At 40.2% G+C, this 11336-nt stretch overlaps 1 long non-coding RNA gene across 3 annotated transcripts in view; it reads right to left on the bottom strand.

The window, feature by feature from the left end:
- LOC106936629 (uncharacterized) overlaps positions 1-11336 on the bottom strand; it is a 51255-nt gene that overhangs the window by 26356 nt on the left and 13563 nt on the right. Inside the window, exons 1-2 of one of the 3 annotated variants that reach the window (XR_001422177.1) lie at positions 3396-3683; positions 3155-3200 (exon numbers count right to left, since the gene is read on the bottom strand). The exons of 1 other annotated variant lie outside the window; for it this stretch is intronic. This is a non-coding gene — a long non-coding RNA (uncharacterized LOC106936629). Of the gene's footprint in view, positions 1-3154; positions 3201-3395; positions 3684-11336 lie in introns of those variants that run through there. One more of the 3 variants, XR_001422176.1, reaches the window with a different exon arrangement.

The following is an 11336-nucleotide window of genomic DNA, read 5'->3' as shown; positions in this document are numbered from 1 at the left end:
GGGGGGGGGATTTAGTAACGCAATATAATTACGTTACTAAATCAGAATACCGCAAAGTCTTTATTATAAATTTTTCATTCTCTTAAGAATGTAGAGCTAATTAAATGATCTAAACAAGACCTTAAAGTGGTTCCAGTTTCTCTCGATGGCCAACCTGTTGAAACTGTGGCAAATCTTAAATACCTTGGGTCGTTCCTGGACAGTCAGCTCAACTTTGCTGAAAACACTGACTATATTTTTAAGAACTGTTCTCAGAGACTCTACCTTTTAAGAAGACTTTGTGATCATGGGGTGCCCCAACTAGAGTCTAGTTGGGGCACCCCATGTCTTGAATTTGGGGTGGGGGGGATCATATTTTATTTATCACTACAGAAGGGTTCAGTGAATGCGCACATGAAACTGGTGGGTTCGGTACCTCAAAAAAGGTTAAGAATCACTGCTTTAAGCATTCCTGCTTCCTTTCTCTGGGGTAATCTGAGCCAGAGGGTGAGTTGAGTCACCCCCTGCTGCTAGGAAACAGTCATATTCATCATGCAACCAAATAGTTAGGAGGAAGGCCTCATTTCATGGAGTCTGTGAAGTTGTGAAGGTAAGAACCACAAGAGTAAAGTGGGTAGATTTTTGTGTAAAAAAAAAAAAAAAAAAACTTAGTGAAAGTGAATTTAGTTTACCATATGTTTCATAAGAATTATGAAACATATATTTTAAAATCTGTTTTAATATATGAGCTACAACACTTGGTCAGAAACCTATCATGAAAGCACTTTAGCAAATAAAGTCAAAATGGTAGATTTGGGTGAGTTAAGCCTTTTGGCAGGAGAATGTCGAGTCATGACAACTTTTTTTGGACATGCTACATTATTAATAATATATTATTATTAAAACAGTTATACTTGTTTGATTGAAGGAATGGACAATATCCTGAAATATATGCAGAAATACAAGTTAGTAACCAAAGTTGGTTTGATGTAATGATCTGTTTCATCTTCTCCCAGTCTCCCCCAACACATCCCAACATGGCCCCTCAAGCTTGCTGCACCGTTTCAGATCCATCAGATTGTGGGGTCTTCTTTTGTCCACTGTAGAGATTTTCAGGCAGATTTAGTTCTGAACTTTGGCTTGGACTTCACAGAACATAACGTTTTGTGATGCTTGGACTGTGATGCTGAAAAATTAAATCTCGCTTCATCTTTCTTGTAGGAAACGTTTTGGGTGAAATCAGGCTGTTAGAACAACAAATAAATTCATCCATCATCTATTTATAGAAAAGCATTTCCAAATCATAATTTTGCAAACATATCTTAGTGTTGGTGTCTTTTCACTAAACATACAATAAGTCCAACAGTTCAGCTGTCAGTCAGTTCCCCTGACTTGGACTTTCATACAATTAGGTAATTTGCAGACTCTCTCCAAACTATGATGATAGCATAACAATGAATACATGTCAAGAAACTCCAACAATCAACTTTTATTTCGGATTGATGTAACCTCAAAATGACTGAATATTCCAAGTGAAGTAAAAAGCTTCTCCAACACGGGTACTACTCGAGGGTTGAAATCAGTTTATTGTAGGTTTGTATTTGTTATATCTGTCCCTCTATTTTGATAATTGAATTTTGCAAAAATATCCGTTGCATCATATATGAAAAAGGCTTTAAAATAATTTATCATGGTCTCATATTCTTCCAGGCACAAAAATCAAACATTTCCGCAGGGTGTGTAAACTTTATATTTCCATTGTACATGCAGTGATTCTGATTCTCCAGTCAAAAATGTACAAAAAATTAAAAAAAATAGCGATTTGGCTCTTCACAGATCAGCCATTTTCAGGAAAATGTCAAACTTAGTGAAAGTTTTTGCTGCCTGGATTGAAAAGCATATTTCCATATTTTTCAGGTAGAGGGAGTAAATCCTTGGTTTTGTATGGATTTAAAATGATATGCAGAACATCAGTGTGGACACACAGAGCTAAATGTAACAACGCTATCAGGAAGGAGAGACACACAAAACACAGAAATGCAAAAAGGAGCAGCTGAACAATAGACACACTAAGCTGACTTTCACAGCTGGTGGATTATTTTAGGATTTGACTACCAACTAAATAACACAGCTAATTATGTGTTGCGTCAGAAAGAAAAAAAAATAACCAGTGTACATCGCTCGTAGTTTCCAGCTTTGAAAGTTTCCTCTTCCTTGAAAGCTAACACGCTATCTGAATAACCAAGACAGACCAGCTCTGATGAGGGGTCGACTGCTTATTTATCTGATTTTGAAGCACATAAATCACCATGTCGACAAGTCGCGGGATGTGGTGTTTGAAATTAAACGGTAAGGATGCAGATATATTAGGTCTGAAGAAGGAACAATAAATGGCCCATGAAGCCGCTTCTTTCCTGCCCATTTGAGCCGCACGCAGACCGAAGTGAAGATTTAGTAGCTTTTCAAATTGAGGAAGGGAGCAGAGATTTCTGGTTCATTAGGTGCCCTCTGCTCCATTCGGCTCCCGGTCTGGGAAAACATATTACCGGTGGCTTGGTGCGACTCCAGCTGGATAACGTCTGCAGCCAGCGGAGAGGATTTTTTCAGCTTCATGTCTCTGTCTGCTTGCAGCGTTGCAGAGCAGACAGACCACCCACCTTCTGAGCCCCCGTCTGCGCTCACACAGTCACACATGCACACATTGATGTCACTTACGTTTCTGGAAAGTAACACTGATTCATTTACCCTCAACATAATCTGCCCCCTCTCTTAAACTCTCTCCTTCCTGGCTCATCCTGAGACTTGATGAATAACAGTCTGAACATGCAGGAAAAATGAAGCGTGATAAAAATTGTTGATTCAAATAATGATCCTCTATGGGAGAAAGGAGAACTAGACTTGCAGACACATATTCCTTGAATTTAATCCCTCCATCTTATCTGTTGCAACAGTTCTTAGCTTCTTTTCTAATCGGTGTATGCAAAAAGATGGCTGGGTAGATGGCGAAGATTAGTTTGATTTCTGCTGAGTAGAAATGGCCTCTCTCTGCCTCTGCTATTTTGTCCAAATGATGCTTTATGTTTTCCACCAAGTTTATGAACATGGATGTTAAAATAAAGAAATCTAAATTGGGAGTAAGGGGTGTGTACGGATGTGAGTGGAGTAATAAACTTACAGGTCCAGGACGCGTCTAGATACCTCCCTACAGTCTGACGTGGGTACTGCAAAAAGGACAGATGTAAAGACAGTCACAGGTGTGAGATAGTCTTTTTTTTTTTTTTTTTTAGAAAACTTACTTTTAAGATAAATTAGCTTTAGAAATATAAATAATGGATGACTCATTATGCATGCATTTAAAAACAAGCATACCTAAAGTACACATGTATGGAGTTATACTCAATAAATTAGAGCGTTACTAAGTTGATTTATTTCAGCTTGTGTCATGCTCTGTTGGATCAATCTGAAGTCAATAGTTCTGAATTAACATAGAAAGCTGGATGAAAACAAACTCACAGAAAGAGCATGAGGAAGACAGAAAATGATAATGGAAGAATCAGCAAATAAAACAGAGTTTATACCAACACAAGGGTGCTGAATGATATTAGTTCCCTCCAGGTGAGATTAATCAGGGGCATTTGGAACAGCTTTGAGAAAGACGAGAGAGCCAACCAGTGAACACAGAGGGACGTGAACTAAAACACAAATCAATCTGCAAAGCAAGAGGAACTGAGGGGAAAAATAAAAACAGAAAACACAAAATGTCACTTATTATTCCTACATTTAGCTAAAAATAAACAACTATAAAAAGAAGGAATGTATAATCTGATTAAAAGTTTATATATTCTATGTAAATAGAGATTGTCTTGAAAGCTAGCAAAACTGAACCAATGGCATAAAATGAAAACAAATGCAAGGGATGTTTTTCTGAAGTATCTTCTAAACTACACAGGTAAAAAATGGTAACCTTTCACAATGCCCCTTAATATGAGACATGGAGTCAGTGAAGCGTCCAGTCTGCCCTCAGTCCGACTTGAGAGGCAAAAAAACAAACAAAAAAACCCCAGATCCAAGATGGTTTTTGCCTTTTGTACAGTTAATGGTCCCATCTTGTTGTGAATCGTGCTGAAGGACACGCGGTCAACGAATGAAGCCATGAAAGCAACAAAAACAGAAGCCCTTGGCCAAATGGTTTGTTTTCTGTTCTAGTGCAGAACAGCTTTCTTTTTTTGCAGCACTTACAGTTCCTCTCAGACACCACTTAGCACTTTTTCCGGCCAAGGCCGCAGGTCCCCTGTCTGCAGCAAGCTGAGGTCCTGCAGACTTCCTGCAGATTAGCACGCTGGTCAGTCGTATGTTTTCCTCTGCTTGGTGGGGTCATCTAGACCAGGACTCTGCAACTCTTGCTAGAACTGCAGCTCTTAGATGTGCCCCTGGTTCATCACACTTTAATTAAACACTACGAAGATCTATTCCTGAATGCATGCGTACTTATTGTATTTTCTAATACAATAAGGGATTTTACAGCACAATCAAGTAACTATCTTACTTTCAGTTGTTATAAGAATACTATATATCAAATATAAAAAATAAATGTTGCTTCCTAAATTAACACCTTCTGTCAGACTGTGGCTGCAGCGTAGTAGCTAGCAACCATCAGTGTGAATGTGATGGTTTTTGCCTTTTGTACAGTTAATGGTCCCATCTTGTTGTGATGAGACCATCACAACAAGATGTCTCTTTAAAGACAAATTAAAATTTGTCTCTTTAAAGACAAATTTGTCTCTTTGTCTTTAAAGAGATAAATTTGCCTTTTGTCTCTTTCAAGACTCCTGTTCATTTTGAAACTCCACCTTCAGGAAGTCATCACAACATTGCTCCTCTCTTACCTCTTTAACATGTTAACCAGGGTTTCACTAAGAAGTAGCTCCTATAATGAGCTCAGCAAACATGCAGTTCCACCAGGCCTGTACTTTCATAGCGCATTATCAAGATCAGAAGACCCTGAAGCTCTTTACCAGTCATTCACGCACACATTCACACTGATGGTTGCTAGCTACTACGCTGCAGCCACAGTCTGACAGAAGCGAGGCTGCCATGCTCCAGCACCTCTGGGTCCTCTGACCACCAACAACAGGCAAGGTGGGTCAAGCGTCTTGCCCAAGGACACAACTGAGGCAGACAAAGCGGGGTTTGAACCGGCAACCCACCAGTTACAGGACAAACTCCAACCACTGTCGCCCCAAGCTGTAGAAACAGGGCGTCAAAGTAGAGTCTGACTAAGCACCCAATAAAAGAATTAGCATGAGGAAACAATTAGTAACGCACTAATCCAGCTTTTATTTGACCTGCCAAGCATTAGTGTGTTGCTTAATTGGCAACAGCAAAGCAAATAAGAAAATAAGAGCACTGGACACAATGACGAAGATCTGACAAGGAACCAGAGAAAACTCTCCATATGTTATAGCTAGCAAAGTTATGGCGCACATGTGCTAAGTGATTGAGAATAAAACAAAGCTTACCCTAAACCACTAGAGTAGTAAACCAGAACCATCAAAAACCAAATAAAACCTTAAACAACGAGGGAAAAAAAACATCACAAACCACCAAATTATGACAAACTCATGAAATTTTTATGGCAGCAGTTTAGAAAAGCAGCTTAAACAGGTAGTGAGAGCTGATAAATGAGATGTTGTGAGACAACGCCCCTAGGAGGTCATGTGTGTGTCACTGCAGGACCTGTGACCTTTTAAATGTTCTGGAGGAAGACAGGAATGCTGGCTCATTTACTGCAGCTGCCTACAGGTGGTGAAATGTTTAAGTGGTAAACCCGAAAAAAGGCAATTATGAAGCTTAATTAGGCAGTGCGATGTAATGCATGCGAAGTGGCATTTCACCCACAATTAAGCCTCATTAAGGAGCAGCCATTTACTTCTCTGGCAGTGCTGAGGTCATGGACTAAGGAAGAAAGCACAGACCTCTAGTAGTGAAGCTGCAATCCCGGATTAATACATAAAGCACTGCTCTCCGCCCTGAAAATGGCAAAGAAAAAACCGACTGCTCCCTGACTTTTTTGCTGTCACGGACTGCCTTTGAGGTCCCATCAGCTTTCCCCTGAGACTGATGATAAGAGGAAATGTTTCTCTTGCCATCTCAGTCCCAGGGGTTTCCCAGGGGAAACCTCGTGCTTAAACGTTCCCAAAACCCGGGGTCAAAAGGCAGTTATAAAGAAACTGAACGAACAAACAAATACTGCCATTGGTGTGCCGTGTCACTTATTTGTATAAACACAAGCTCAAGTTCACATGCCCAACAGAATCCAAGAGGATTCTCACAGATATTAGCTTGTTCCTTCCTCATTTAAGGTCTTCTGGGAAGTAAATGAAAGGTACGGCCCTTCTGGAAGTCATAAACTACACAAAGGAAAGGCAGCTGCTGAACGCAACCCGAGACGACTACACTCCTCGAATCTTATCAGCAGAGAGCTCCGACCAAGGCCAAAGACTGAAACCAGAAGTAGGGCCAAAAACAATCGAAAAATGTCTTCCTGTTGCTATTTCTGCATTTAAAATCACTTCCTCACCACTTTCAGAGAATATCACTAAATGTAACATACACACAGCACTAGTACAGCCACACAATAACGTACACACACATTTGTGCAGATGGTCATAAATCTACACCTGAATGTGCAGAAATCTCACCAGGGCATGAGAAACCTAACAGGTCAGAAACATTTGACTAAGAAAGAAAAGAGCTTGGTTTTTCTGATTCATGGAGATCTGTTTAAATGGTTTGGACTGGGATTGAATTGTTATTCTGCAGCTCTGCTATGACACCTAGTGGCTTCATGGGTTGCATCAAAAACCATCTACAAAACTATTCATACTTTATTGTGACACAATTATTGGTTCCTGCTGTTTATGCTGTAAACCAGTGGTCCCCAAGCTACGGCCCGCGGGCCGGATCCGGCCCGCCTCTACATTTGGTCCAGCCCCCTGAACAATACCAGAAAGCATTTAGATTTTTTTTTTCATATAGTCTACCGTATTTTCCGGACTATAAGCCGCTACTTTTTTCCTAAGCTTTGAACCATGTGGCTTATATGTGGATTTTTCTTCAACCACCAGAGGGCTCTTAACCAGGAGGGGAACAATGGAAGGCAAAATTTGAAATAAAAGAAGAAAGCGGCCATTAAACTGGAATTAGGTTTTAATAGGGAATTGAAATTTGAGAATGTTGTTGATCAGTTAAATAGCATTGAGGGGAAAAAGAAGATTTTTCATTTTTTTTAAATAATACTGGGATCATTATGAGAATTTGAGGTATAGATATTAGGATCCAGTAGATACATTAATGGATTCAAGCTGCCATTGAAATCTGAAGAAGAAGAAGAAGAAGAAGAAGGAAGTGCCCATTTTCATTTAGCACATGCTAGTAGCAGACGAGAAGGATCAACACTTTTACTGTTACCGTTACCGTTCGGAAACAACCTAATCAGTTCACTTAAATCTAAACTTGGCAACTTTTCTTTTTCAACCGTAATAAATGTGATATTCAATTTACCTGTTATGACTCAAATTTTGGGTGTCCGCCCCCCTCTGCTGCTGCTGCTGCATCGCTGTGGAAAACCTGGAGAGGCAGATATCTGCGGCTTCTAGTCCAGAAAATATGGTATTTATTTAATAAATAGTGTTACTTCCTGGATTTTTTTCTGTGAAGAACCCAGAGAGGGTTATTTGATTGTGCTTTTTCTGCTACAAACCGTAGTTTGGGGACCACTGGTTTACAGCATAAACAGCAGGAACCAGTAATTGTGTCACAATAAAGTATGAATAGTTTTGTAGATGCCCTCCAGGCAAAAAACGGACACAAGGCGTTCTTCGATAGTTACTGGCATTTAATAATTATGCCGTGAGAACTGTACAAAAGACATAAAATACATTTTACAGAAAGAAAGACATTCACATAAAGAATACTACGGTAAAACATTTACATAAAGTGGCTTGACTTACAAAAACAGACTCATTACGTCATCCAACACGTGGCTAACAAACTCGACAAATTCTTAAAATAAAACATTCTATTTACAAACAAAACTAAAATACAAAAATGTGTACCTCATTGGCCGCTTCAACCTGGAAGGGTTAGTAACGAAACTCCATGTAGCTTCTTCTTGTAACCCAGCTACACGAGCCTCGGTGCCTCACCAAATCTCTCCATCAACAAATGAAAATAAAGCATGCTGCCCTCTACAGAGTGTGGCGTGTAACTAAAAATATGTGCCTAAATGAAACAGCAAATTAACATTGGTTCCACTCCGGTAACCTTTGCGCAACTTATAATAAACATAAAATATTTTACATCAACTTAAAATCATTAAATTAAACTGCCGCCGATGGCAGCCACAGTTTTTGATGCAACCCATGAAGCCACTAGGTATCATTGCAGAGCTGCAGAATAACAATTCAATCCCAGTCCAAACCACCAGAGAAGGGAAAAGTTATGTGGCCCTCACAGGAAAAAGTTTGGGGACCCCTGCTGTAAACAAATAAAATTTCTTCCAACAGATTTTACAGGGTTGGAGTCATACAGAGAGGTCTTTGACCGTTATCATCCAGAGGCCCTGGTCCTCTCTTATGTAAGCTCTTTTAAAATTGAAGAGAAACTGCTGTGCTCTTCGTGTTGTCCTTTTTGATCATGGTTATGTTTCTTACTGCTGGTTTTTCCATCCTGCTTAAAGGTTCAACATCAACAAACCTCCAAATTTACTATTTTCTGCACTATAAGTAAGTGTGCACCGGATTATAAGGCGCACTTTATAATCCGATCCAGTCATTGTTTCACTCACGGTGTTGGTGTTGCGATATTGTGCCCAACTGCTTTCTAGGTAACACAGACCAACCACACGCTGCCGCCGCAGTCTCTGTCTGTCCTCCCCCAACCCCCCGACTTTAAATGTATAAGGGCTGGTCCCTTGGTAGCCCTAGTCGAAGCGCCCCCGAAGCACCCCGGATGAATGTCTGAAGCCACTTTGTTGACATAAAGAATGTCAACAAAACAGTCCGACTCCGGTCTGCGAGGAGAGCCTTCCGCGACTGGGCCGGGGCGTGGCCGGACGATGGTCACCGTTCTCAGTTAGCGCACAGCATGTTCGTGGAGAATGTTGTGGTGCTAAATGACCTGCAGATGACCTGATTATAGACGGTTGATAGCTACATAGGTCAGTCAAACTTTATTAACAAACCAGCGTTCTGACAACTATCCCAGCATGCACCGCGCGCTTCTTCTACGGGCGAAAATGAAGTCGGCGGCTGCTTACCGTAGTTGCTAGACCTGCTGTGGCTCAATATTGGTCCATATATAAGGCGCACCGGATTACAAGACGCACTGTCTGCTTTTGAGGAAATTGAAGGTTTTTAGGTGCGCCTTATAGTGCGGAAAACGCTGTACTTTTTTTATATATATATCCTTATCCTTCACTCTGAGTGGTAGCCTTATTTTTCCTGTAGATTTAAACCTTTTAACCACTGCGGAAAATAAAGTATATATATGTGGACAAATAGCTGTTTTATCTCAGGTTTTCTTGAACTATGCAGATGAGCAAACATCTGTCTTACAATATAGTTGCTGATTTCTTCTTATCTTTGTCAATTTGACAAGAGTAGGTAAAGGAAGAGGGCAGAAAATCTGGGTTTACCCAAACTTACAAGAAAAACACTTCAGCTATATTTACCATATCAAAGTCAGCAATGGTAATAACTATAGTGCCAAATCAACAGCCGATTAGATAATTCGAACAACTGCTATAAACTCATTGCATCTCTGAATAGTGCTGTTTATTTATTTTTCAAAGATTTTATTGGCTCTAGTGGCCTTTATTTGATAGTTAATTGACAGGAAAGTGGGTAATGAGAGAAGGGGGAAAACATGCAGCAAAGGCCAGGTAAGGCCAGGAATTGAACCTGCGACAGCTGCGCCGAGGACTAAGGCCTCCATATGTGGGTTGTGCTTAACCCCTGTGTAGTTATGTTATATCTTATATGCATACCATCTAGTGGTGGCAAAAGCAATAAAAAAAACTACCATGCTCTGGACTTAAGATGGAGTACATGGCATGCACAAATATTCATGACATGCTTTGATTAAACTAATTTATGTTCGGTGTAATTCCAGTACTGAAAAATTTCTTCATACTAAGGTGAGTCTCTCTCACTGAGAATGTGAACCTGTACTGGGCCGATTCTGTGCCTTCAAATAATTTAAACAGCTCCTAGAGAAGATTCATAACTTATAACTTATAAGTCTGAAACAGGAACAGGTCAGAAAAAACAGTCTGTGTGCTACACTCAAGAGAGATTCATTTGATGCATCAAAGAGTGATGTCATCACTGATGTAATTGTTACCATAGGAACTGAACATTCTAATGGTGCATTCACACCAAACACGTTTTGAGCGTCAGGCGACTCTGGTTTATATTCAAATTCTATGTGAAGCGTTCAACGCTGCGCTAGACGCTCCAAACACGCCGCATCAGCCCTTGACGTGCCTCCACATAGAGTCTGAATGTAAACCAGACATGCCTGATGCTCAAAATGTGTTTGGTGCGAACGCACCATTATATGTACAGTGTGATATTATGTCCATCATAATAGGACCAAGACCTGGTCCTAATATGATGGATTCATTGCTTTGGATCAGGGGTAACATTTAGAGGTAAAGTGCGAATTAAGTTTTAGTTAATTAGGAATAGACTAGTATTGGTTAGGGTCAGGGAAAATTGCAGCTACTAAAATGAAGGGAAATCAATGCAAAGTTCTAATATGGGTCGAAATAGATCGACAAGCCTGTATTGCATTTTGTTTTCTAAATCATTCTATAAATAAACAATGATGATATAAGGTTAGGTTGCATTTCTGCCAATTGCATAGCTGCAGTACATTAGTAGTCTAATGTGTTGAATGTGCTGAGACATATTCAACGCATCAGAAACCAATCAGAACCAAACGTTTGCCTTTTGGTTCTGATTGGTCGTTTCTGGACAGTTTTAATGTTTATTTTGGGGATTTCAACTCTGAAATTGATCTTGTTTTCTCCATTGATTTTGGAGTCAGGAATTTTATTTGCCTGCGTCTGTTTTGATTTCCTAAATTTGTGTAAAGCAGGGGTGCTCAAAGTCGGGCCTCGAAGACCGACTTTGAGCACCCCTGGAGTAAAGGATTGAATTTACAATAATGCCCAGTGTTGGCAAAACCTGGGTTTGGATAGTGACCTAGGTTAGTACCACCTGGGTGTGGGTCGGTGTAAAGGCCGAGCCGGGCTTAGATTGGTCTTCATGCCAATGCCAACATGAAGGCCC

Source organism: Poecilia latipinna, unplaced genomic scaffold (genome assembly GCF_001443285.1).
Source record: "Poecilia latipinna isolate Pla-1442-1.1 unplaced genomic scaffold, P_latipinna-1.0 Scaffold2182, whole genome shotgun sequence".
NCBI classification, from domain to species: Eukaryota; Metazoa; Chordata; class Actinopteri; order Cyprinodontiformes; family Poeciliidae; genus Poecilia; species Poecilia latipinna.
The sequence above is the reverse complement of the archived record's forward strand: the minus strand, read 5'-3'. Positions and strand labels throughout refer to the sequence as shown.